At 40.4% G+C, this 25619-nt stretch overlaps 1 long non-coding RNA gene across 1 annotated transcript; it reads right to left on the bottom strand.

The window, feature by feature from the left end:
• Positions 1-376: 376 nt before the first annotated feature.
• On the bottom strand, positions 377-25273 carry LOC124975259 (uncharacterized). The gene is made up of 3 exons (XR_007106879.1): positions 24935-25273; positions 3184-3254; positions 377-2590 (listed from the first exon to the last, which is right to left on the bottom strand). It is a non-coding gene; the product is annotated as an uncharacterized LOC124975259 (long non-coding RNA).
• Between the last annotated feature and the right edge of the window lie 346 nt (positions 25274-25619).

The raw sequence follows: 25619 nt of genomic DNA, 5'->3' as shown, positions 1-25619 counted from the left end.
ATGCAGCAGGCTAAGTGATGTTGAAACAAAGAAAGAAGAGGCATCACTGACAATGCAGAGGAATTGCTAGAGTTGGGATCAAAGAGATTTGTAATTATTGTATATGTGTTACATAAAATTGAGTTAATTGGTAGAAATAAGTTAGAGAAATTCGGTCATGCCAGCTTGGGAAACTCATTGTTTAATCAATGTGGAAGGTCATAGAAGACTGCACGTTAGTAGCAAAGACAAAATGAGTGAAATTGAAGACACAGTAAAGTGAGATGTCAATTTATAAGTAGTCAATTGGGGAAATAAAGGAGACACTGCAAAATTCCTCCTTTCTTTATACCTAGGATTGAACTCAGAGATGTTTAACCACAGAGCAACATCATCAGTCACTTTTTATTTAGAGACAGGGTCCTACTAAGTTGCTTAAGGCCTCACTAAGTTGCTGAGGTTCACATTAAATTTGTGGTCTTTCTGCCTCAGCCTCCCAAACCACTGGGATTACAGTCAAGCACCACTGCATTCAGCAAAATAACTCTTACAGAAATGATAAAAGCACATTCAGTTCTTTGTTTCCCTGTGTGATACAGGGTTCCTATTGCCAAATGCATGCAAACTTCTATGCATCCAAGCACAGAAGAAATACACCTGTGCTCCTCAGCCTCTGCCTGTGTTTCTGAGAGGGGCTTGTGAGTTGGGATTCATGACTGAGGTGACTGGGAAATAGAGATGATCAGGTTCTCTGTCACCTGCTCTCACTTCTTTGCCAAATAGCAATTTCCAGGAGTCAAGGTAAGTTATCACTGATGTGCGTCACTTAGTTTAAGTGCTAAGGCACTCTCAAAGTAGGACCCCCAACAACCTTCAGTCTTCTGTGTGCTCTTTGGTTCCTGTTGACTGCTCTATCCTGGTGACAAGAGCTGCTTGGTGTTAGGCAGGTCCAAACATGTCTGTAGTTAGATTCTCACCTGGAGATGTCCAGTGAACTAAGTTATGTTCTCAGTGTATAGCCAGGGTAGGGAACTAGCTATGTAATGAATCATCAAGTCCAGAAACACTGATTCAGCATATAGACTCAAGTTCATAAACATTAACTTGTGAGAATGTGCCCCCCCCATGTAACTTCTTGGCAGTGTGCCTTCTTAGTTTGAGTTATTTATCAAAAGTTTCTATGAAAATGGATTCAGGGACTGGCTGATGATATCATCAACTCTGAATAAATGATAGCCAATATTCTCACCAGGTTTCACATGTAATTGCTAAACCCTCAAGTCAGTTTCCAGGGTCAGGGCCCCCACATCACTCTTTGCAAAAGACATCCATTGTAGGGAGTATCTGCTCCATAGTTTCTGGGAAATTTTCTTCCTGATGTACCCAAAGTCATTCAGAACTAACTTCTTCTTAAAATTAAATAAATTCATTCCGAATTACTAATGTTTTATTCTAATATTTAATGGCATTCTAAAAGGATGACATTTATGCATATGTTATCAGGTCTTACTCATAAAGGGATTTTTTTTATAATCCACCTTTGGTTTTCAACATTGCAATTTACACATATACCATTGTTATCAAAGTTAGGTGTGAGATTCAGTTTTCTAAATTCTTTACATTACACTAAGTTATTTTCTGATTGGCCTAAATATGTGTTTAGTACTGAATAAAATATTAAAACTTGACAAGAAAATTTATTTTTAGCAAAATTTACTGCTTATGTACTAGTTAGGAATAATGGATTGAGTTTCATTTTAGCTCTTATTACTTTTTTCAAAATGTGCATTCAATACTCCCAAATAACAACACAATTGAGCCTTAGTACCATATGCCCATTAAAATTGCAAGTCTTTGGTCAAAATTTGGCTTCTTTCCTGAAATGTGCCTCAATCATGTTTAGAATTTTACCAGATTCAATTTTCTGACATGAAACCTACCTGAAGTCTTTCATATCAGAATCCAGGTTCTACATGGGGAAGAATATGACATTGTTTCCATTCCTAAGGTCTAAGATAACCACAGTCTTTGCAGCAGAAGGACTACTTTTTAAAAATTAATATTCAATTATCCCTGCATATATTGAATAACCAGCACTGTTCTGAGTGGTGTAGATTGAGTAGCAAGAGGTGTGAAGTTGTGGTCATGAGAACTGCATTCTAGCAGGATGAAAAATTACACAAGTCAGAGGTGAACCAGCATGTTGCTCTGTGGTAGTTGTGAGAGATATGACAAACTCAGAGTTAGGAATGGGGCATGACCCTACACATCTGTCAAGTGAGTGAGTGAAGGGAGACCAAAGAGGTTATACTGATGTCCAGCATCACATCTCTGAAAACAGCTTTCTTTGGGATGTGTCCAGGAGGGACCCATCCACTCATCAGTGCAGCTGCATTGGTAAAAATAACAGGTTCCAAAGAACTGTGGAAATTCTGCTTCAGACAGGGCTGCATCTTCTGCTTTCTGAGCAAAGTGGCCAAGCTGAGCCCTTAGCTCAGGTTGTGTGCCCTGGACCTCAAGTGCTGATCCATCTGCCTCCCACTCAGTGCAGATCTGGCATCCAGGTTCTGGAAGTGATCAATGACTTTTGATGTAGTCAGTCTTTTCACTTCTGTGAAAAAAATAAACAATTGGAGGAGGAGGTTTATTTGGGGGTTATAGTTTCAGAGGTCTCAGTCCATAGGTTCTCAACTACATTACTCTGAACCTGGGGTGAGACAAATATCATGACAGAGTGCGTGGAGGAGGAAAGCAGCTGGGTAAGTGGCAACAGGAAGACTAGAAAGAACTTCACTAAAGAGTTACAAATATAAACCTCAAAGGCATGCTTCCAGTTACCTACCTCCTTTAGCCACACCCAGTTTGCTTGTAATTACCACCACATTAATCCATATCAGGGGAGTAATTCACTAATTAGGTTAAGACACTTCTAACCCAAACATTTAACCTCTAAATTTCTTGTTTTTTGTCACACATGAGCTCTTGGGAGACCCCTCATATCTAAACCATAACAACTTGTATACCCTAAATACATGGGACTTCATTAACCACAGACTCTCACATGAGGTCTGACATGCATGATCTAGAAGGCCTCAGTACATTTGCAATCATGGCGTGATCATCACTGTAAGGTACATGTGAGAGAATGTAAGTAAGTTCCACCAGTCTCAACTGAATCTGCAGCATGATGCAGGCATGCAGTACCCATGGTCTTCCACATCCCAGTCACCACTGCAGGAAAAACCTCCCCTGGAGATGGACCTCAGTCTGATTACCTGTGAAATGGTTTAGCAACATGTTATGATCTCCAAAAGAGTCAATGAGTTAATGTATACTGGGCTCCCTATCATACTTTTCTTAAGTACAAGTCAGACAAGTATATTTTCAATAAATGACAGACAGTATTCAAGCGCTATCCAGGATTCTGCTGACTGAACACATTTGTACAGGACTTGGCATTAGTTTAGCAGCCCCTGACCTCTGCACACAGGTGATCACTGAGTACATCAGGTTAACTCTCCAGGCAGAACAAGCCAGGGCTTAAGTCTGGTGCCATAGAGGACAGTGTTTGCCTGGCCCTTCCTGCCTTCATAGGGCCCCCTTATTCAGGTCTCTGGAAATTGCAGACACCATTCATCACCATCTCTTCATTTCTTTATCTTTTCTCTGTATTTATGGTTAAAAACAAACAAGGAAACAAATAAGTCCTCTATATACTCCCTTTATACATTTCCTCCAGTTATTTTTTCCATTACTGAAGACTGAATCCTGGGCTTCACACATACTAGTCAGTGCTCTATTACTGAGCTATGTCTCCCACCCCAGTTACCAAGTTATAAAAGGGAAAAATTCATGTTTGAGGACATGAGCAAAAGTGAAAATTCACCATTTTTTAGAATTTTCAAAAGGCAAACATATATTCTATTAAAAAAATTAATAAGTTTGAAATAGGGAAAGATAAATAAATGATTCCTCATTTTCTTCTCTGGCCCAAGCTCTTTCCCCTCAACATACATGCCTTCCACAGTACCTGCAGTGCTGGGTCATCTGTGTTCCTTGGAGAAAGACCCTTCTTCCCATTGGTACTGACCTCCTGCCTGCTCATCTCAATAATGTGTGCTCACAGAGTTCTAAACCCATTAGAGCCAATGACATGGTTATTGAGTAAATTCTTTTGTCAAGAGGGCATGGACTGAATGGGAAAAACAAACCCTATCACCATGAATACACAGGCCAGAAAACCGCAGAGTAATGTTGGTAGAAGATTATATTTCAGTGTGTCCCAAACCCAGCATGACCCATCTGGAGTCCTGGAGTGTCTTAATTGGAGCTCAAGTCCTTAATTGCTTCTGGGTGCTCCCAGAACACACCTACACACCTGCTCATTTGTGAACCCAGCAGAGATACAAAATCAGTAGCACCAGGAAAGCCCTGCTGCCAGTGTTTGTACTGTCATAGCTCAGCTTCCAGCTTTCTACCTAAAGGGAGAATCCTGCAGTCCAGGAACTCAGGAGGCAGAGCTGGACATGTGCAAGGAGTCCCTGGTCTTCCTGTATGAAAGTCATCCACCTGTATGAAAACCTGACCCTTGGTCTGGTGATGACTCCTACCCAAACCACACGTGACATATGAAGGATCAGAACAGGAATAACACTCCAGTCCCAGGGCAGAGTAAGTCTGTGTCCCTTGCTGCAGTAAGGATATAAGCTCCTTCATTTTGTATAAAGGAATGTAAAAACTAGAGCTTGATATTTTTATTAGCCCAATGTGTTGACAAACTCAATTCCCACCAGGATTCCAAAACATGGAGGTCTCTGACTCTCGCCATGGGGGTGTGGGCCTACACCTTTGACAAGCACAGGACTTCTAATATTTGCTCATTACTGCTTTGATCATAAGCCATCTTCACCTTCATTCATCCAGGCTCTCTATAGCCTCTCATGATGTCTGCCCATCATCCTATCCTCTGGGTACACTTGTCCTGGGCCATTTTTGGTCCTTTACAGGGGTCTCCTGGAATGTTACTCCAAAACCTGACTTCTAGGTTTGTCCCACATGGATAAAAGCATCAACTAAGTGACTTGAAACCATCTCATGATGTGCTTAATGAATTCAGTGAGTTATCCCATTTGAATGGATCAAGATGGAGCTGCCATCTTGTAGATTTTCTCTGTAAACTCTCTTGCAACAAAAAGTAGAATATGAATCATGTTAACAGTAGTATGAAGGATGAAGGAAATGGGGAAATCAAAGACATTAATACTATTAAAGTAATTACTTTGGTAGAAAAATTATTTAGTTACATAAAACTGCTCTGAAAATGCACAATTCTGATGCACTAGAGCAAAAGCACAACCTAGTCACACTATACTTACAGATATTGGGCCAAGGTTTTACATATTACATTATTTTTTCCATAAGATTTTTTCATTTTATTTTATTTATTTTTTTGGTACAAGGGATTGAAGCCAGGGAACTCTACCATTGAGTTACATCCCCAGATTTTTATTTCTTATTTTGAAACAGTGTCTCCCTAATTTGTTGGGGTTGACCTTAAACCTACAGTCCTCCTGCCTTAGCCTCCTATGTCACTGGCATTATAATTATGTGCCACTGCAAATGGTGACATAAATTTTTAAAATGTCACTTTCTATATACAAACATCTGTACCTCTTACTATGTAGGGGTTTGGATTTATTGTCTACTAGCAATGTATTGAAGAACAGGAAAAGGAATAGGAAGCTGAAAGATTTAATGTAAGAGCCAAAGTAACAAACTCACAGATTTCTCTGAAGAGAAGGACACAAGGAAAGGGAAGTAGCTGCTTATTCTTCTTATGGGCTTTGGGATTTCCTCCCAAGTTTTAAAATATAACTTTCCATATACCAATATCTGTATCCATTCAGGAATTTTAAGTAATTTGTACTCATTTTCATAATTCCTAAACACTAGCTCTTTTCTCTCAGTGACAAAAACATGGAAACTTCCCCCCAAAAAGGAATTCCTTTGTAGTTGCTCAGGGGGCACATGGAGGACTTCATTAGTCACTTGTCTATGCAGTCCTGCTGGTACATATGTTTGCATGGCATATGTTGGTGGGAGTCCCTGCAAATAAGGTCTGTCCAGCTGATCACACACTCTGGGCTCCTTTACTTTTGATTCACCTACTGCTGGGTCATAAGCTTCTTTAGGCTGCTCTATGATGCTCATTCTCTGAGCTACTCTAACTTGTTCCTCCTCAGTTCCTCCTGAGTTGCTAGTTGAGGTTGCTTACGGGTGGATGAGTCAAAACTGGAATTTGTTCCTGATGTAACTGTGTGGGCTCCTGCTAATTCTCCATTGACAGGTGGTGCATGGGGATTTACTCCATGGTGAGGTCCCAAGTGCTGTTCCCCAACTCCTGAGGCTGGTGTGGGTCTGTCTGTGCACAGATCCAGAAGTATCTAGGGTTCAGATATAAAAGGTTTTATATAATATGAACCTCTGCTTTCAGACTTACATAGACTTACATAGTACTTGCAACAACCCTGCTGATTCTGATCCCTTAACTGCTTTAATGAGGAGAATATGGGAACAGGAGACCTTAGTGACATGACAAGGTTACATGGTTCAACTTTACAGTCCAGCTGTTACTTCTATTCTTATTTCCCCTTGAGGGGAGAATTCTCTCGCAGGCATTGCCATGAATGAACATTTCTGATAAATGTAATCAGTCTCTTCCAGTAATCACAGCCTTCTCCTCTTCTCCTGTTCATAGAATATCTTCCCATGTCTATATTGTGCCACACGAACAGGGTTCACTGAACAGAACTTGTGTCCTTCAGTCCCCAAATTTCATCATCTTTAACACCAAGATTTATCATCATTTACTCACTTCAAAAGATACCACCCTGGACCAACAATTCACACACACACACACACACACACACACACACACACACCTGACTTCTAGTGTGTCTGCTTATCCAGGCAGCTATACTGGGAGCATCAGTCTTCCCTAGTCATTGGTCAAATATGACCAGTGACATATAAATTCAGAAATTCCAATTCCACAACAACCTAACTTAACCTCAAAGACTCTGCCACCCAGTACCTGAAGTAAGATTAAACAACCAATTTTAAATTAAAATTTATTGTAAGTAGTGAAGTTTGTCCCTCCAGAAGAAAACATATCCAGGTCATGGAAAATGCAGGCAGCCAAATCTCTGTGGAGGCCATGTCACTACACCTGGAGCTCAGCACTTCATCTCCACAGGACAGCTCTCTTGTTATGTGGTGGGAAAAACATCCATCCCACAGCCTCATCACACATTATCTCATCAGCCATGGCATCCAAAGTCAACACTGAACAACTTGGATGCTGTTAAGGTAAATCTAATTAAGGATTGCCTCTCCCAAATGTTTCCCTTGAAGTTGTAAGATGCAGTTTCAAAACTAGTCATGTCCCCTTCTTCTGCATGTCTTCCCACCACTTTCAGGATTGCTCCTTGTGGGTTTTCAATCAACATTCTTTCATGCTGTGGACATCAGTGTGACCACTGAATTAGAAATAGTCATGTTGAAAAGATACAATTGAGGAAAAAGTATCAGTGTTATGGAATGCCCATAATTTATAAAAAGCAAAAGAGTGAACTCTCAGTGACCTTCAGGCTGTATCAGCTGCCATCCTTAGGAGTGTGATGTCTACAAATTTTTAAACATTGTGGATCCTCAGTTTTTCTCTAGCTTTGTTATTGATTTTATTGAATATGTCTTTAAAATAATATTGCTCAAAGGTAATATAATTTTCAAAATCTTAGAACTTTTTAAAAATTTGATCTTTTTAATTATACAAGACAGTAGATGTATTTTGACATATCATACATACTTGGAGAATACCTTCCCATTCTTGGGGTTGTGTATGATGAGGAGATACATTGATTGAAGTCAGATATTTTTAGATCTCTCAAGTTTTTACATGGGATCCAAACTAAAATGCATCAATGAATTCACCTTCATGTTTCCTTTGGTTTCGTTTGAAAGAATTTTTCTAGATTTTTTATGATCTTCACAATTTTCAGGAATACTTGCTGCATCTTTTGTAAAATGTACCTCAATTTTGGTATGTTGAATTTTTCTCTTGAATAGACTAGAATTATAGGTTCTGGGAGGAAGAACACAGAATCAAACTTCTCTTGTTATTATATTTTAAGTATACAGTATCCACATAGTGCTTATCAAATTAGGTTCATGGGTTAAAATATATGTATAATTCTGATGGGGAAATATTGATAAAGAGAGAGGCTATACACTTGTATGTAGGGAGAGGAGAGAGTACACATATTTTGTTTTTCTTATCAATATTTCTGTTAATATAAAAGTGGTTTAAAAATGTTAAGGAAATTGAAGGTAAAGAGAAAAGGCCAACTTTACTGTCTTCACTAAAAAATGAGTCCTGAGTCCTTGTCCTGAGTGTGGGAAAGAATTTCCTTTTCCTCATTCCCAGAGGATGAATATATTAGAATTTCTTAGATCAACAGAAAGGTGAAAACATTAAACTTATAGCCTATGGTGGACAAACACTTTTGCCTGATGTGAGAATTCTTTCAACAAAATAGTATGAAGCATGAATCATAAAATCATATAATTTTATTAATTCACAAAACATGTAAGCAACTGCAGCACATACAGTGGGTGGAATACATGGGCTGAAAATTTTTTATGTGCCACAGAAGGTGATCTCATTAAAAGAAAATCAAGTCAACACAATTTTACATTTCATACAGTCTTTGACACAGTCTTCACATTTAAAAACTGAACAAAATCATATTCAATAAAGCACCTTTTTTGTACTAGGAATTGAATCAAGTGGTGTGCTAACAATGAGCAACATTCCCAGCCCAATTTTTTTATTTTTAAATTTTGAGGCAGGGTATTTCTAAGTTGTCCAGGCTTGCCCTCAAACTTAGTTCCTCAATAATCAGCCTCCCAAATTAGTAGAATTCCTGGAATTAATAGGTATGTACTACCATGCCTATTAATTACTTAAAAAACACTAATGTACAGTATTGTTAGCTTCAACTCAGGACTGCCTGATTTAGAGTTCCCAGGCATATAGTTTCCTGACTTAATCTCTGCCGGGGTCCAGCCCTAGCAGGAGTCCATGGGTTCCACACCGGTAAACGGGGCGTGGGGAGACAGCGTCTGCGATGGATGGAGAATGAAAGACACAGACTCTAGTTCTGGTGCAATCAATCCCACTTTATTCTGGGGAAGGCTGGGTTTATATACATTTTCTTCAGGCTATAATGACAGTCTTGTGGTTAATATTAAAGAAGGTTTCCAAAGCATAGGCAGAAAACAACAACCTTACAGATCATTCTTACCTAATCACAATTGTTTTAAGAATATCTAACTACATTGATGAGCTAATACAATATTTACTTCCTTAATATCTAAACTCTATGTGACCTAAGACTATTCTTAATATTCTCGTGGTTAAAACAATAGACAAGTAATCTCATGTGACCATTTCTATTAGGTCCCTCTGGTTAATATCTAAATTGCTGAGTTAAGGGTTACAGGAAGGCAGCAGTGCCAATGGATATTGTGTGCCAACATTTATTATAGGGGTGACATATTCCTTGTAGGAAGGAAGGAATGTCTTGGAACCTTATTCTCTTACCTCACTAACACACATAAACAAAACCATTGTTAAAATTTAAACAGCCTGTTGGAGAGAAAGGCAGATTTATAACTATTTTCTCCAGAGGCTTTCAGAGACTCATTGCACGGTTGCAAAATTATTTTTAATTTTGTTAATGGTAAAGACCCATTGTTTTTCAGATTGTAGGTAATATTTTCTAGAATTTTTGTTGTATTCCCTTCATCCCCTTAAGCAATCCGTTCAGACTGAAATGAGTAATATATTATCAGAAAAACACAGCAGAGAAAACACCATGCTCCGGAGCAAAACATCTGGCAATTCCTTTTAGGATGAGCCTTTGCAATCATCCTCCAGAGGATCTTTGTCAAGCACTGGATGGAATTCCAGATGCCCCCGCAGCTCCCTTTCTTATTTTGTAATGTGAAGAGGCCTTCTTGAATTTTTATTTTCTTGACTAGTCTGAGGATTACTCGGAGGACGACTGGAAGACAAAGAATTAAAATTAAAATACATACTCCAATCAAGCCATATTGTAATATTGTATTTAGGAATGTACTATTAAATATAGTTGTTTTTATATTATGAAACATTTGGGAGGCCAAATTATCTGCTGGAACAACCGAGAGATGAGCCTGACTCAACATTCTTATTTGTAGTTGTAAAGCATTGATATCTGGTGCTATATTAGTATTATTCCAAACTCCTCTAAGATGAGTTTTAACTTGTTCCCAATTAGTATTATTATCAACCATTAAAGGAGTAATACAAATCCATTTATAATTAGCATGACATCTAGTGGTCATTCTAGTTTGAATATTTTGAATCTCATTTCCCATAAAGAGATTAGCTTCTTCAAGGGCATTAATTCTAGTTTCTAATTTTTTATCAATTTGTTCTTGTGCTGCTAAAGCCACAGAGACATTATGAGATAAATCATTTATATGTGAAGCGGTATGAATTTCCTGTACAAGCGCTGTGGTCGAGAGAGCTAAGGAAGTGATTATACTGATTAAAGCTGTTATTCCTAGGATCAAAGCTGCAACAAATCTTTTTGGTCTTCAAAGTTCATTAACTGTTTTTAAAATTTCAACACCTGGATCATCATACCAAGATTCTGTAAGATTGACTGGCAATATAACATAATTAGGCTGATGTACAATTAAAAACACCTTTAAATCTTTAGACATGGTTGAATTAATACAATTAGTAAGAACACAATCATGACAATAAATGTTATAAGCTTCCTTATTTTTAGTGATATTGAAATTATTTATGGTAGACATAAGGATAGCATGAGGAGCATTTATACAAGCACGAACTGCAAAGTCATTAGGTTTACTTAACTTAGGTCTTTGTAGTAATACTACATTAGTAGCTGCTAATAATTTATACAAGTCAGGAAAGTAAGAGAATTTACCATTTATAAGGTCACTCCGATAGATGGGTGTTACCCATCCAGGAGTAAACCATCTATGAATAGGCTCATTGGTAAGAAAAGGGTTAAAATTAAAATGTACTGTTTTATTTCGTCTTATCTTTAACCAAAGTTTATAATCAAAATCAGGAGAAGACACAGAATAATCTGTAATAGTAGTAGCAGAGCCTTGTGGCTTAAACTGTAGTGCAGTATGATGAAAACCACATTCAAACCATTTTGGGAAATCTGTTTCTAAATTGAGTAGATTCCAAGAGCTGTCTTTACGACTGTTAAAGTCGTCACACGGTTTAAAAGGAGGCGGTAAAGCTACTGAAATATTTGTATCATTATAATTAGCATATCCAAGTGAGGTTATCTCTAGGGACCATATATCTCTTTCATTGTCTTCTTCTCCTGGAGAATCAGTAATGTAAGTCCTATAACTTAAAGGGAGACATCCCAATGGCACATGTAGATTATCTGTACTAAAGCACATTGGTGTCTCTTCAGTAATTCCATGAAATGTAATTGTAAATGCTATTTTATGTGGTATTAAAGAATCTGAAATCCCTCCAAGTAGTTGAGGCTCATTAGTAAATACTTTAATATTAGATCTGCTCCAAGTAGTTGGATGCAGTAAGGGAGGATTTGGAAAATAGGTCCAGTAAGCTTTCCCTTTATTATCATAAGCATGAATAGGCAGTACCTGAGTTGAAATGAGAGCAATCAATGCAAAAAACAAAGCCTCTGGGGTTTTAGGTTTTCCAGAGCTGTTCACCATGTGTTCAGCAGCGGCAGTCAGACGTTTCACTTGTCCCCAAGTCGGCAGGTCTGAGTTGCGAGTTGCAGATGATTGTGCAAGACGCAACCATCTCATCTTAAATACTAGCCCATTTTCGTCTGTCTGATTGGGTTGATAAGGGATCCAAAACTCTTTGTTCTTCCTCCTTCAAATAGGGCTCATTGTAGTGACGTATCAATCTGTCTGGAATCCACAAAGGTGTTTCAGCATCCTGTGGAAATACACAAGCATAGCCTCGACCGGATGTCAGCAAGACATCAGGTCCTCTCCATTTACCAGATAATAAATCTTTCCATTTTACTAAACTTTGTTTTGACCTTTTACTTTCCCAATGTCTCATCATTGCAGTATTTCCCTCCTTATCAGTACTTAGATGATTTAAAACAAATAAAGCATGTTGTAATATATGATGTGGGGAAGAGTATTTAAGCTCTCCCTCCTTTAGCTTATTTATTTGTATTTTTAATCTTTGATGGCTCCTTTCTACAATTGCTTGTCCTTGTGGGTTATAAGGAATTCCTGTAGAATGAGAAATATTAAACCTGGAACAGAAATCTTTAAATGGTTTTGATGTATAAGCAGGAGCATTATCAGTTTTTAATTTTTTAGGCATTCCTAAAAACAGAAAAACAAAGGAATAAATGTTGAATCACATCCTTGTAGGCTTCCCCAGTTCTGGCTGAGGCCACAATAACATGAGAAAAGGTATCGACTGTAACATGAATATAAGACAATTTTCCAAATTCTGATATATGAGTTACATCCATTTGCCATAAGACATTAGGTAAAAGTCCTCGAGGATTAACTCCCATCTGTGGAGAAGGAATAAATTTAGGACAAATATGACAATTTTTAACAATAGTTCTGGCTTCTTCTCTAGAAATATGAAATTGTTTTTGTAAGGCAGATGAATTTTGATGATGATTTTTGTGTGATATAATAGCTTCTTCTATAGCTGTTAAAATAAAATTTTTAGTTAAGTGATCAGCATGGGTATTCCCCTGAGCAAGGGGACCAGGTAATCCGGAATGTCCCCGAATATGACCTATAAAGAAATGTGAAGTTCTGTTATGAATTAAATATTGAAGTTCTTGTAACCTATGTATAATTTTAGATGAAAAGGAGAGTGTTGCTGTTTCTATGGTTGGAAACAGTTTAACAATGTATAGTGAGTCTGTGTACAAGTTAAAGGGTTGAGCAACAGTCTTGAAAGCATAGATGACTGCTTCTAATTCAGTTCTTTGTGCAGAAGTTTCTTGTGTCCATAGAACTGTGGGTTGAGAATTAATTATTGTAACTGCTTTTCCATTTGATGACCCAACTGTAAATATTAACATAGCATTGTTAATTGGAGTTGAGGAGCATCATTTAGGAAATATTATTTCTGTTTGAAGTAAAAAATGTAGTAAAGGATTATTGGGCAAGTGGAAAGAAATTTTTCCTGTAAAATTTAGAAATGCAATAGCCCATTGATCATCAATTTGTAATAATTGGTCAAATTGTTCTCTTGTGTAAGGAATAATTATTTCATGCATTTCACAAGCAAACAATTCTTTACTTCTAAATCTAGCCTTTAATACCAAAGAAGCTACCATAGTAGGATAAGACATTAATATTTTCTTTCCTGATACTGGTAAGTGTATCCATTCAAGTGGATCATTTTGCCATAAACAACCTGTTGGAGTATGTTTCGTTTTTAGCACAATAAAAACCCAAGGCAAGTTATAATTAACTTGTTGCAAGTAATGTTTTTGAATTGCAGTTTCAACAACTTGTAAGGCTTGTTCTCCTTCTTTAGTTAATATTCTACTTGAGTTAGGATCTGAATCACCCTTTAGTATTTCAAACAAAGGTTTTAAATCATTAGTTGAGAGTTTTAAATAAGGTCTAATCCAATTTATATCTCCCAATAATTTTTGAAAATCATTTAATGTTAATAGTTTGTCTTTTCGAATTTGTAACTTTTGAGAGCTGACACAACCTGTTTTTATAGTTCTTCCTAGATAATTATAAGGAGGTTCCTGTTGAATTTTTTCAGGAGCCACTATCAGACCCCACCTCTGTAAATCTTTAATCAAATCCTGTAATATTATTTGTAACAAATGGCTTTGAGAATGTGCAATCAATATATCATCCATATAGTGAATCATATAGCAGTCTGGATACTTTTGTCTACAATTAATTAAAGCTTGATCTACAAATTTTTGACATAATGTAGGACTATTTTTCATTCCTTGAGGTAATACTTTCCATTGAAATCTTTGATAAGGCCTTTGTAAGTTAGGCAATGGTAAGCTAAAAGCAAAACGCCGTCTATCTAGTTTAGCCAAAGGGATAGTAAAGAAGCAATCCTGTAAATCAATGACTATAATATGATAGCCTTTAGGGACAGCCACAGGAGAAGGGAGGCCAGGCTGAAGTGCCCCCATAGTCTCCATTGTATTATTAACTGCTCTTAGATCCTGCAGTAATCTCCATTTTCCTGATTTTTTCTTTATAACAAATATAGGTGTATTCCATGGGCTATTAGATGGCTCTATATGTCCTAGCTGTAATTGTTCCTGTACTGATTTTGTGGCTGCTTCGACTTTTTCTTTAGATAAGGGCCACTGTTCCACCCATACTGGTTGGTTGTCCTTCCAGATAATTGGGTCAGCCTGTTTGGTAACAGAGGCCCCTATGAAAAATGTGTACTTTCCTCCTGTTCATCAGTTAAAGTAATATAGAGTTGTTCCATTAAATCTCTTCTCCATAATGTAAAGGGGAGAGAAGGAATAACATATGGTTGAAAAGTCCCAGTTTTCTCTTTGTCTCTCCAATGTAACATAACAGAGCTTTTTGCCACATTGTAGGCTAATCCTAGCCCCACCAAAGTAGAAGGGGATTTAGTAGTTGGCCAGCTAGGAGGCCAATCATGAGCTGCAATACAAGTTACGTCCGCTCCTGTGTCTAGCAGTCCTTTAAATCTTTTGCCATTTATTTCTATAGCTTTCATAGGTCTTTGTTCTGAAATTTTTTGTACCCAGGCCACAGTATTAGTTGATCCAAAACCCCCTTTCCTTTCTGGAGCTAGTACTTGATTTGGAAGTTTAAGATAGGGTATTAACAATAACTGAGCAATTCTCTGTTGAGGAAAAATCTGTTTTGTCTTATATGGGGGATAGACCATAATTTTTATTTCTCCTAAATAATCTGAATCTACTACACCAGGTATTACCTGGATCCCTGCTTTTGCTATAGAACTTCTTCCTATTATTAGGCCCATATGTCCCTCAGGCAAAGGGCCAAATATGTCTGTTGGGATTAAAGTAACCTCTGATTCTGGAGTAATAATTAAATGCTGAGAGGAAGGCAGATCTAATCCTGCACTTCCTGGGGTTCCTCTGGCCAGGTCATTAATTGTTGTCCTACAAATGGATTGGGGGATCCCCAATTGTTTAGAGGGGCCTGGGGAAGGCCCCTCATCCTGTTTTTTGGATAAGATTCATTGGCTTGAAATCCCGGATAATTTTGCCTTGACTGTTTTATAGGAGGCATACTTGAAACTCCTTGTTCTAGTCCATTAAGCAAATGACCATCTTTATGAAATCTGGATCTACATTCACGAGCCCAATGAAATCCTTTTTGACATTTAGGACAAATTGTTTTAGGAGGAGCTCCAGTTCCCCCAGCAGTATTCTGAGGGGCCATTGGAGCTGGCACAATTGGATTCTTAAGATTAGGACAATCCTTAGCAAAATGCCCAAGTTGTCCACAAGAAAAACAATTACCTTGAGGCTTGCCAGAAAAACCAGCAGTCCTAGAAGCATTAACATTTTGATTAATACCTTTAAGATATTGTGAATAAGTTTTTCCTTGTAAGGCAGCAGCCATAGCCATTCCTTGAATATGGGCTACTGTCCATACAGGTTTTAATATAGTCTGAAAGAGAGCCAGTTCTTCTAATTGGTCTTAATAGAGCCTGACAAGTAGGATTAGCATTTTCAAAGGCCAATTGCTTAAGTAATATTTCAGCTGCTTCTGAATTAGTAATGATTTTAGAAATATTTTCCTCTAATTTTGCTAAGAAGTCTTCATAGGGTTCCATGCTACCTTGTTTAATATTACTAAGAAAGGTTGTAGGAGCATCAGCAGAAGGCAATCGCCTCCATGCCAACTGAGCAAATTTAGAAATTTCCTCTAAAACCTTTCTAGGAAGTTTAATCTGTTCTGCAGGAGTAAGCCAATCCCCTGTTCCTGTTAACTGTCCTAAGGTTATTCTATTTCTTCTTCTGCCCATCTGTAATTGTACAGAGGCTTTTGCTAATTCTTCATATTCTGTTTTCCAAAGTAAATATTGCCCTGGTGTTAAACACGACTTTGCAGTTTGTTGCCAATCAAAAGGCGCCAGCCACTGTGAGCTCACATTCTCCACTAGCTGCAGAGTATAAGGGGAAGTAGGTCCTAAATCTTTTACAGCTGTTTTTAGTTCTTTTAATATTTTAAAAGAGAGAGGCTCCCAATGAGGCTCTCCTCCCTCATCTATAGCCCATACTATGGGGCAACAAATACCAACATCTCCCTGTTTTTGTGCCTCATGAACAGCACCTAGAAATCCTACCTTTTGGACTTTCCTTTTTATTTTATCTGGGGGTTTAGGAAGGGCCGGCACAACAGGAGCCACCAAAGGTGGATCCTCATTGTGATATCTGAAAGCGGCTTCTTCCAAGTCCTCCTCATCAGACGGGAAGAGCTGATCAGGTAGACCTTTCTCCTTTTTGCCGTCTTCATCATCGTCTGATTCACCTTCACTTTCACTCTGAGTTTCCTCTGTATATTTTTTAACCGAGGCTGTCAGCAAAGGCTCCTTTTCTGAAATTTCATCTGGTGATCTTACCCTTTTACTTAGCTGCTCACTTTCATGTCTAGGGTCTAAACAGTCCCTAAAAAGATTCCACAATGCAAAAGCATCCATGGGGACTCTTTCATTGCCATATAATCTATGATGTGCATGCATAGCATCACCTACCTTTTTCCAGGTTTTAACATCTAAAGTACCTTGTTCAGGAAACCAAGGGGCACATTCTTGCACAAAATGAAAAAATCTTTTTAATTGAGCTGTTCCTACGTGCATTCCTCTTTTAGTTAATAAGTGCTTAGCAATATCAATAAATAATGCTCTTTCTTTGCTTTCACTACCTCCCATGGTAGCTGTTCTTTCTATCCCTGCCTATCCTTTCTCGGCCTTCTCTACGGAGGGGTCCGCGGCACCCCAGGCAGGATCCTAGCTGTCTCGAAAAGGAAAGAAATTAATAATAAATGGGGAGTTTACCAGAGTGCCCCACGTTGGGCGCCACTTGCCGGGGTCCAGCCCTAGCAGGAGTCCATGGGTTCCACACCGGTAAACGGGGCGTGGGGAGACAGCGTCGGCGATGGATGGAGAATGAAAGACACAGACTCTAGTTCTGGTGCAATCAATCCCACTTTATTCTGGGGAAGGCTGGGTTTATATACATTTTCTTCAGGCTATAATGACAGTCTTGTGGTTAATATTAAAGAAGGTTTCCAAAGCATAGGCAGAAAACAACAACCTTACAGATCATTCTTACCTAATCACAATTGTTTTAAGAATATCTAACTACATTGATGAGCTAATACAATATTTACTTCCTTAATATCTAAACTCTATGTGACCTAAGACTATTCTTAATATTCTCGTGGTTAAAACAATAGACAAGTAATCTCATGTGACCATTTCTATTAGGTCCCTCTGGTTAATATCTAAATTGCTGAGTTAAGGGTTACAGGAAGGCAGCGGTGCCAATGGATATTGTGTGCCAACATTTATTATAGGGGTGACATATTCTTTGTAGGAAGGAAGGAATGTCTTGGAACCTTATTCTCTTACCTCACTACCACACATAAACAAAACCATTGTTAAAATTTAAACAGCCTGTTGGAGAGAAAGGCAGATTTATAACTATTTTCTCCAGAGGCTTTCAGAGACTCATTGCACGGTTGCAAAATTATTTTTAATTTTGTTAATGGTAAAGACCCATTGTTTTTCAGATTGTAGGTAATATTTTCTAGAATTTTTGTTGTATTCCCTTCATCCCCTTAAGCAATCCGTTCAGACTGAAATGAGTAATATATTATCAGAAAAACACAGCAGAGAAAACACCATGCTCCGGAGCAAAACATCCGGCAATTCCTTTTAGGATGAGCCTTTGCAATCATCCTCCAGAGGATCTTTGTCAAGCACTGGATGGAATTCCGGACGCCCCCGCAAATCTCTGTTCATTTATGGCCAGTTTGAACAAAATGCCTGATGGGGAACTTAAAAGAACCAACAGGGTACCACCACATAAGGAAACTCTTGGCAGTATTCAAAAGACTCACACTTCCACAATCAATAAAGTAACATCACAACCTAACCCTGAGTCTTCTCTATGTAGTGAGGAAGCACTGGTAGGTAGTCAAAGACCTGTGGTGATCATCCTCCTACACACATAGGAGGAGAAATACATCTTCAGATTCAATCACTCAATCACTGTAACTTTCTTCATTGTCCAGGAATTCTTACAGATTGCTAGAGCCCAGTCTAAAGAATTATTTACATCCAATTGCCAGTAATATTTTCAGGGTTGAAATATTGTGTTCCCCATGCAGGAAAATAGTTAGACCTATTAGAATTCAAAGATGTGTCTGGATGGACATGCCCAAACATCAGACTTCTCACATCATCAAATACCCTGTGGTTATGATTGCTTATGGCATTTTGATGGAAATATCCACTATTGATTTTCTAGTGAAAATCAATTTTAAAATTCCCATGAGATGATAAGCTCTACTTGAGTCTCATTTGGGGGCGGGCAGTAGTAGAAGGGTAATGCTGGCTGGAATATATTGCACTCAAGGGTTTCCAGAATACCTGCAGAAGAAACAAGTGCCCAACTACAATTAAAACACTCCTAAAATTTGGACATTGTAAAGGAAAGAAACTGTATTTGGAGGTCTGCATTGCCATTAAGTTCAAAGAAATAACTACTTGCTATGGTTCCTATTTAGGTATACCATGGAAATTTGTATGCTGCCCCATCATCCACCAATTGTTTTATTTCTGATGCTCATGAAGTATTGCTCACTGCTCTCAGTTATTGTTGTTGTCATGTATTTTAATATATTAAATTAATGCATTTACTATATAATATGCAATACAATACACATCACAAATTCAATTACAAAGACATTTTAAGGTAAGTTTGTAAATGTTTCCATTACTAAATGCACTTAATTTCAAATGGGAACATCCAAAACTAATTTGTAATTCTGTCTGACTTATTAAATGGATTTTGTACCTACAGTATGAATCATATTAATTATAACAGCTTTCACTTATCTTTTCCTTATTTAATCATGATGTCCAGATTACTAAATGTGATAACAAATACCAGTTGAAAGGCCATTATCTTTTGTGATATTAAGGTTTAATAAATGAAAATAAATTCCAGAGAATAGCATTATTGAAGGACACTATACAGTGGTCCCATCAACAGACTGATTCTCCCCTTGGAAGCAGTTGAGCGTGTCTATCAGTCCAATGATTGTCTCAACAGAAAGTGCTGACTTCACAGACTGAAGAATGTGCAGCTGCACTGACTTGCTCCTGTGAGGAGGAAGAGGACATGAATCTTCTGGTGCAAAAAATGTCATCATATTATTTAAGGAACAAGATAACCATTCAACAGAAAATGCTTCATGAAACCATATTCTGGTCATAGTGTACCTCTACAATCATGAGGTGGGACTGTTTCATTCCTAGAATTCTTTCTTAATTTATTTGTTGTGACCAAACCATTTCTCAGTGTTACCCATCTCTCTCATTTAGCTGAGAATTCCAGTAGTGTAATCAGTCTCTTCTGTGCAGCCTTCCCCAGAGGCTCTTGGGAACTTCATGCAACATGCCCATCACACAACCCAGAGAATTATTGATAATGTAAACAATCCTTCCTGTGTCACCCTACCCAGAGGCTTCTGGGATGTGTATGTCACAGGCTCATCAGGCACCCAGTGTATTCTAGCAATGTCACTAGTCTGTCCTGTAAAGCCCTCACACACAGGTACTTGTGTGTTGCATTAGACTCCCTGAGTATTCGGGATAGTGCAGAACATCCTTTTATTGCAGCCCCTACCAAAAGGCTCCTGAGAGACTCACACCAAATCTCACCACACACCCCTGAAGATTCTGGGTAGTGTAACCCATTGTCCTGAATGGCTGAAACCTGGGAGCTTCTGGTAGCTATAGGCCACATGCTCAAAATGCACACAGAGGATTCTGGTTAGTGCTTCCCATACTTCCTATTAGAAACTCACAAAGAAGTACCCAGGAGTTGCAGGCCACATAATCACAGAGCCCCCTGAGGATTCTGGTAAATGTTGACTATTTTTCCTTTAAAGGCCCCACCCAGGGGCTCCTGGCTTCTGAAGTTTGAAAGCTTATCACCCATCTTGAGGTCTCAGGGCACTACAGCCCATCCTTCCTGTGAGGCCCTCACCCAAAGTCTTCCTGGAACCTCAGCATGAGGGCCACAGAGCACATGGCCTGGGAACTGCAGGCCACATGCTCACCAGGCACCCTTTGGAATCCTCACACACCAGTTCCTGGAAGCTGCACATCACAAGCTCACCATTTGCCCCTGAGAATTTTGGGTAGTGTAACCATCACTCCTTGCAACCCTCACCCAGAGATTTCAGGCAGCTACAGGTCCCATGCCCATCACACAACCCTGAGGTTTTGGATAATGTACCTAAATACTTTTGGGGGCCCCTAATGCAGAGACTCCAGGGAACTGCAGGCCACATGCTCACCAAGCACAATGAGGATTCTGGGTAATGTAGCCATTCCTTCCAGTGACCCTCTCAATCAGAGGCCCCCAGTAGCTACAGGTCATATTCTCATCAGGAACCTGGGGTTTATGGGTAGTTTACCCTATTCTTTTGCACACACCACCCAGATGCTCCTAATAGCTGCTTGCCACATGCATCCCCACACACCTGAGAATTCTGGATAGTGTAACCTATTCCTCCTGTCCAGATCACACTCTGAGACTACTGGGATCTGTATGTCACAGAGTAATGAGGTACCCTGTGTATTTTGGACAATGTAATCTACATTTCATGCACAGTGCTCACACACACACTCACACACTCAGGGAGCTGTAAGTCACGTGCCCATAAAGCACCAGACGATTGTGAGTATTGCAGCCCATACTTCCTGTGCAGCCCTCACCCATTGGCTCCTAGGAGCTATATATCTCAAGCTCAGGACATTACCCTAAGGAATATAGCAGTGTAAACCATCCCTCCTATGTGACCCTCGTACGTAGGGTCCTAGAATATGCTTGCTGTATATATGACACATACCCATGAGGATTCTAAGTAGAGCAAACCAATCTTCCAGTACAGACCTCACCCATAGGCTTTGGTGAGCTATATGACACATGCCCACCACCCACCCCTAAGTATTCTGAGTAGTGTAACTTATTTTTCCTTTGAGACATTTACCCAGAGGTTCCTGGGAGCAGCAAACTGCAATCTCACAAGGCCCCCTGGAATTCTGGGCAACATAACCCATGCTACCTGTGCAGTACAAACAAACACACAGGTTCCTGGGAGCTGATGACCACATGCTCATGTGACACCCTGAGGATTCTGGGTAGTGAAGCCCAGTCTTCTTTTGCATTTCTCACCCATAGGCTTATGGGAACTGTTGGCAACGTGCTAACCATGCACCCTGGTAGCTCAATCTATCTCTCTTGTGCTGTCCTAATGCAGAGGTTCCTGGGAGCTACTGGTCACATGCTTATAAGGCACCTGAGGATTCTGGGTAGTACAGCACATTTTTCCTATGTAGCCCTCATCCATATGCTATTGTGAAGTGAATGCCTTATGCTCACCATATACACCTGAGGATTCTAGCTGCGTAATCAAAACTATATGTGTGGTCCTGACACAGAGTCTCCTAGGAACTTCAGGCAACAGGTTCATCACACACACTGTATTCAGGGAAGTAATCACACACTGGTTCCTGGGAGTTGCAGGCCACATGCTTATCATATACCCTTATGGATCCTTTGTAATATAACCCATTCCTTCTCTGTGACCCTCACCCAGAGTATCCTAGGCTCTTCAGTCCACATGTTCACCACTCACCTCCGAGGATTCTCATACTTCCTGTACAGTCCTTACCCAGAGGTTCCATGGAACTGCAGGCCACGTGCTCACTACACATCCTCAGTATTCTGGGTAGTACCATCCAACCTTCTTGTGCTCCCCTCAGATTGAGGCTCCTGACAACTACTGGCCACATGCTTACCCCTGAAAATTCTGGATAGTGCAGTCCATTCTACTTTTGTGGTCACATACATAGTCTTCAGGGAGTTGCATGTCACCTGCTCATAAGGCACCTCTGAGAATTGTGAATGGTATAACAAATCCTTCACAGGCAGCCATCTTCCAGAGGCTTCGAGGAAGTGCATGCTACATTTTCACCTCTTACCCTTCAGGATTCTACCGGTGTAATCCATTCATCCTGTGTGGCACTCAAACAGAGGATCTCAAGAGTTTCATACCTCATGCCCTCCACAAACCCCTGAGGATTATGGGTAGTGTAATCCATCCCACCTTTACAGCCTCACACAGAAGATCCTGGGAGTTTCAGATCATAGACTTAATAGGCATCCTGTGGATCTGGGTAGTGCAGTCTCTCCTTCCTGTTCAGTGCTCACAAGATGATACTTGGAGCTTCGTCCATATGCTCATTAAGCACAATGATGATTCTGGGTACCACAGCCCATCCTTCCTTGGTGGCCCTCACCCAGAATCTCCAAGAAGCTGCATATCACATGCCCATCACAAACCCCTGAGGATTCTGTGTAATGCAACCCATCCCTCCTTTGTGGTCCTCACCTAGATGCTCCTGGAAGCTGCTGGCCACAGCTCTCGCATACGTTGTGGATTCTTGGCTGGGTAGTCAATCCTTCCTGTGCAGCCTTAACACACATCTTCCCTGAACCCCAGAAGATGTCTACTCTCCCCTTACAATGACTACCTGTTCAAGTAGGTCAGTCTTCTCTACACCCCAGCAGGTTTCCACAGGCCCCTCACATATCTTGCATATTCAACTTGGTCAATCCTGCCAGCACATCAGAAGGAATTTGCACCCCAGTCACAGTGCTGGCATGTTCACTGTGGGTCAGTCTTCCCAACACCTAAGTATGTTTTGGCACATCCTTCACACTGCCTGGTTGCTCATGTGGGTCAACCTCCCTGCAATTCAGACTGTTGCCACTGGCCCCTAAAACTGCCTTCTTGCTCACCTGGGTCAGTCTTTTCTGCATTCTAAAATGAATCCAAACACCCCTCTTGATCCCTGTGGGATATTCTTGCTGTATAACAGCAGGTATCCCCACACCTCTCACAATGCCTGTGTGCTCACTGTGGACCAGTCTTCCCTGCAACCCAAAAGGTGTATGTGCACCCTTCATACTGTCTGCTTTTTCATTGTGGGTATTACATGCACCTCAGAAGATTTCCACAGGCCCTCACTCTGCTAAAATGCTCACTGTGGGTCAGCATTCTCAATCCCTGGATAAGTGACTGCTTATCCAGGTGTGTCACTCTTCCTTGAACCCCAGCAGGTTTCTGCAAGCTCCACAAATTACCTGATGGCTCAGCTGAGTAGTCTTCCCTACACCCCAGTAGGTTTCCAAAGGTCACTCACACTGCCTGTTTGCTCACTGTGGCTCATACTTTCCTGTACCTCAGTTGTTTTCCACATACTCCTCACTCTGCCTACTTGCACAGCTTGTTGAGTGTTCCCTGCACCCCAGCAGAAATGTGCATGCCTCTCACACTGCCTGTTTTCTCACTGTAGTTCAATTTCCCTGAAATGTCAGCAGCATTCAACAGGATCCTCGCTGCATATTTGTACACTGTGTATGAGTCTTCAGAGCAACACAGCATGTTTCCACAATCCCCTCCTAATGCCTTATTGCTCAGCTGGGTTAATCTTCCCTGAACCACAGCATATTTCCACAGAACCCATATCACATGCCCATCACACTACTGACACAGTAGTGTGTCAGTCTTCCATGCATCTTAGTAGGATTGACACATTCCCAACACTGCCTGTTGCTCACTGTGGATCCATCTTCACTACACCTCAGGTGTGTGCAAGTCAGTCACACTGCTAACTTGCTTACTATGGGTCAGTCTTCCCTGCACACCAGCTGTTTTTCAAAGGCCCCCCACACTGCCTGCTTGCTCACTGTGGGTTATTCTTTGCATCCCAGCTGATTTCCACAAGGCAAATCACACTTTCCTTTGCTGAGCTGGTTTCATATTTCCTGCACCCAAGCATTTTCCCCACACCCCTAAATATTCCTTCTTGCTAACTGTGGTCCATCTTCACTGCACCCCAGCAGATGTACACAAGCCCCTCAAACTGCCTATTTACCCACTGTGGGTCAATCTTCCTGCACTCTGGCATATATCCACAGCCCCATCACAATGTGTGCTTGCACAGCTGGATCAGTCATCCCTGCACTCCAGCAGATTTTTCCATGCCCCTCACACTGCCTCCTCAATCACTGTGGGGTAGTTTTACCTGTACTCCAGCAAGATTCCAAAGCAGCATACACCACCTGCTTATTCAACTGTGTCAGTCTTCCCTAAACCCCAGCAGATTTCACATGCCCCTCACACTGATTACTTGCTTAGATGGGTCTGACTTCCCTGCACCCCAGAAAGAATCTACACCCTACTCCCTCTTCCTATATCCTCAATGTGGGTCATTCTTCCAAGAACCACAATATATTTCAGCACATTCCTCACACTGCCATCCTGCTCACTCTGGGTCACTCTTCCCTGCACCCCAGCAAGATTCCACAGACCCCTCACTGTCTACTTGCTCAGTTGGGTCATTCATCCCTTGACACCAGGAAAAGTCTGCACACCATTCATACTGCCTGCTTTCTGACTGTCTTCCCTGTACCTACTGATTGTCACCAGTCCCTAAAACTACCTGCATGCTCACCTGGGTTAGTCTTACCTACACTTGAAAAGGTGTCAACATAACTCTCCCACTGCCATCCTCTTGATGGTGGTTCAGTCTTCCCTGCACCACAGATGTCTGGAATCACTTCACATTGCCAGAATGTCCAGCCATGTCAGTCTGGCCTTCACCCCAGTAGCTTGCCTTGAGCTTCACACACAGCCTGCTGGCTCAGCTTAATCAGTCTTCCCTACACCTCTGTAATTTTCCACAGGCCTCTCACACTGCCGTGTGATCACTGAAGGTCAGTTGTCCCTGTGCCCCAGAAGGTTTCCACATGCCTCTCAAACTGCCTGCTTGCTCAGTAATCTGTCTTCCCTGAACCTGAAAATATGTCCCCACACCCCTCACACTGCCTGTATGCTCACACTGCCTGCAATCTCACTGTGGATTACTTCCCTGCACCCAAGGAGCTTTCCACAGGCCCCTTTCACTGTATGCTTGCTCAGCTGAGTTAATGTTTACTGCACTTGTGCATGTTTCCCATGCCCATCAAATTGCATATTTGCACACTGTGAACTGAAGCAGGTTTCCTCAGGCCCATCCCATGGCCTGGTTCCTCACTTGAGTCAGTATTCCCTGCACCCCAACACGTTTCCACAGACTTTCACACTACCTGCTTGCTCACAGTGGATCAGTCTTCCCAATACTGCAGCAGGAGTCTGCACACCCACACACTTCC

The sequence above is a fragment of the Sciurus carolinensis genome, unplaced genomic scaffold, assembly GCF_902686445.1.
Source record: "Sciurus carolinensis unplaced genomic scaffold, mSciCar1.2, whole genome shotgun sequence".
NCBI classification, from domain to species: Eukaryota; Metazoa; Chordata; class Mammalia; order Rodentia; family Sciuridae; genus Sciurus; species Sciurus carolinensis.
Note: the sequence above shows the minus strand (reverse complement) of the source record. Positions and strands in the feature narration are given on the sequence as shown.